Source organism: Euphorbia lathyris, chromosome 6 (assembly GCF_963576675.1).
Source record: "Euphorbia lathyris chromosome 6, ddEupLath1.1, whole genome shotgun sequence".
Classification (NCBI taxonomy): domain Eukaryota; kingdom Viridiplantae; phylum Streptophyta; class Magnoliopsida; order Malpighiales; family Euphorbiaceae; genus Euphorbia; species Euphorbia lathyris.
The window spans coordinates 73,712,883-73,716,316 of NC_088915.1; the positions used below are offsets into that span (position 1 = coordinate 73,712,883).

A 3,434-nucleotide genomic window follows, 5' to 3' on the forward strand; every position below is an offset into this window, starting at 1 on the left:
CTCATTCCAAAAATGTATTTTTATTAGTCAATAATGTCAACTGGTGATATTATCAATGAATTTAGGGTGTCATTTAAAACGCTTTCAGACAATCTCAATGTTATTGTCAAAATAATATTTATAGGAAATCAAGTATAAAAAGAATATGAAATAGACTTTGATGAAAAAAGACAGTAGATGATATGTCGTGGTTGGTGGTAGAGATCCACGAACAAGAAAAAGAGAAGAAAAAACACCCAACTAATCCAGTTAAAATTAACATTTCTATGTGAAATAAGGACCTAATTTAATTAACCAGACCCTAATTAATTCTGAAATTAACTTAAGAACAAAGAACACCTAATTAAATATGAAAATGCTAGAAAACCATTGCTAAAACCTGTTTTTTTATAGGGTTTATTAGAGAAAATAAGTCTGATTTGGGATGCTGAAACTTGTTGCTACTTCTGAGTGTTAGAGAAGGCCATATGAGATAGCAGACTTCCTTTAGAAGATTTTTAATTTGTTGCTACATCATAGATTTAAGAGATTATTGTGTTCTGAGGAATGCATATTTTCTTTGCTAATGTCATCTCATCAACATCAACTCCTTGTAGCGTTTCTCCATTCAGTGTCTATTTTCGTTTGTAGGATATTTTATGAAGATTATGTTTTAGAAATAATGTATCATGTTCCCATGTCCATTTCGGTTCCATATCCATGCAACATAGACACCAACTAATTCATGCACTGCAGCTTTTCTAATTGATTACAATTGAAATAAACAACTCAATATGACAAAAAGTGAAAAGTGCATGAACAATTACAAATATCTATAGAGTACAACTAAAAATAAACTAGCTCTACAGAGGAAGACTTTTGTTGAGTTACAGCCAAACCCAACAAAAGTTGAGTTTCGCCCGCAACATTCTGCAATCATGGCTATAGAAATGAAAGTAAACAAAGAAGCATGGACATATTACCCTTCCACTCAACAGCAAGAACTCTGAAGCTCATATAAGACAGTCTCTCATGAAGTCTCATTTTGTCCTCAGTCTGAGAAAGGAGTTTCCAACAGGAGATTGCCACCTCCGCCCAAATCGAATCATAGTACAATGGGAGATTCACATTCAAATTCGCCCAGAGCTCTTCCATTCCCGATTAATTATCCTCCTTTGCCCCAAATTTCTTCTCCGTTTTTTGTCGGCATAAATGGATCGGAGATATAACTCGAATTCGAATCAGTCTCTGTTATAAATGGGGATGGACCTGAATTAAGCGGGACTTGAATTTGATTTTCCAATTGGGTAACTTTGGTGTTATGAGAAGAAGCCGGAAACCAATTAAGATCGGGAAGATTGAGTTTAGCTTCAGGACCATAGAGTTTCCTTGCAGCAGAATCATAAGCCATAGCAGCTTCGAGAGTACCTAATCATTTACGAGCACCAGGATTAGGTAATTTCAGCAACCCATTTGCCCCAAGTTCTCTGACGAATGATAAGTGCAGAGTGCATTCTCAGGGCCGCCTTTGCCTCTCATACGCCCTTTTCTCGAACTAGCTTGTGCTGGGTTTTTTCTCCCCAACAGTACCCCTCCTTGATATTGACATCCAATGAGCAGAGACGCCTATACAACTGCGAAAAAAAGAAGATAACTTATAAGCAACTTATTCCTTTGGTTACAAATGAGCAGTCCCATGCAAAATCATGTAAAATCACATTAGAATGTAATTAAAACTAACATTTTAGCAATTTATCTCTAGGAAAATGAAAATTACTTCGTAATGATAATAACATATCAACAAATCTCTCACAAATATAAGATTCAACGAACACCCTATCTTTTCAGTGATGTTATTTGGTCATGATACAGACCAGAACAATTTATCACCTACCAAAATCACATATTAACATCAAAGTTACCCTAGTGGGTATCAAGATAACTCAAAGTCTATAAGTGACTCCAGATATCATCAATTTAATTTGAGAAGACACATATTAGTGATTAGTGCAACAGAACACTGCAATGAAGTTAATGTACGTCGAACTAAACAAGTATTTTTGGGCAGAGTAATTTACGAGAGGCTTCTAGTTGTTCTTCAACCGCCTTGCATTGCACACTGGAAAAGTACGAAAGAAATAAATGATTTTGAGGGTCAATAATAATGCAACTTGTTAACAAAAACTGATCTGTTCTTCAGTAGAACAATTTTATTTTCATTCGGATTGAGTAAGGCATTTGCTCATACAAAGTTTAACATAAATCATATCATAATGAACATTAACTTTCTGTTATTTCCATTGACACCAAATTGAGGTGAGAGTTTAGAGGTTAACCGAAGTAAAAATTTAAATTTGATTAACATTCCTTTAATCTACAAAAACAACTCCCAAACAAGGTTAATTTGATATTTTACATTCCATTACTCTCATTTATCTTTTATTAACAAACAAGGGCTAAAAGTATTCAGTCTTTGCAAATTTTGAATAGATAAAAAACATTACAGAAAAGGGAATTTAGAAAACAATGTGCCAACTTACCTGCAGTCTCAATTTGCCCTAGGTCTGAGAACGAAATTTTCGCCGGCCACATTCTGCAATCATTGCTAGAATATCCTTTTTTTTTCATCTGACTTATGAGTTCTCCGAAGATTGGTTGAAACACTCATATCTGGACATGAATTTTTTTAGGTTTTCTTGACCTGCAAAGAAAAATTTAACTAACTTAAAGTCATTGTATGAATCAGATTATACATATGAAAGTCCTAAGATCTATTCAGATTTCCCCCTAATCACAAATTAAAGAATCAAAACTAGATTCAGATTTCTTTTTCACAGAAGAAAAGATCAAAGAATCTCATTACCAATCAGTGATAAAGGAGGTAGGGGTGCAGAGACAGCATGAGGTTTGCCTAGAAGCAGCTCAGTCTGGACTGGCTGGCTAGCAAGATGAAGATGCCAATAGGTCAAGCAACTCTATCAGTGGACGGTACCTTTGGGGATGTTCTAATTTGATATCTTTATGACTTTTCTCATCTTGTTATTCCCAGGCCCTATAGGTATAAATACACTCCGCCAAATTCTTTTCTTGCCTTATACAATGAAGATGGACAGTGAGAGTTAACCCTAGAAATACAGGTGAAGAAATGAAATTACCCTCAGGAGAAGAAGAAAAGGCTGAAGAAGAAGGAAAGGGGAGTGAGAGTTAACCCTAGAAGCTAAGTATAAGTTTGTTTATATATAAATATAAAAGACAACAATACCCTTAATAGACTAAAATGCCCTTTAACATTTATGTTAATCTCCATTAAAGACACCAAGTTTGTTAATTATTGGCATTTTGATTTGTAGTAGAAATACGTACTTTTACGAATGAGGCATATGCCGTCAACTTTTATCTTACAAAATGACAATCGATCTTAATGTGTTTCGCTTTCTCATGAAAAGTTTCACGCC

At 34.7% G+C, this 3,434-nt stretch overlaps 1 pseudogene; it reads right to left on the bottom strand.

Moving 5' to 3' along the window:
- Positions 1 to 811: 811 nt before the first annotated feature.
- On the bottom strand, positions 812 to 2,669 carry LOC136232207 (dehydration-responsive element-binding protein 2D-like; annotated as a pseudogene).
- Positions 2,670 to 3,434: the final 765 nt, after the last annotated feature.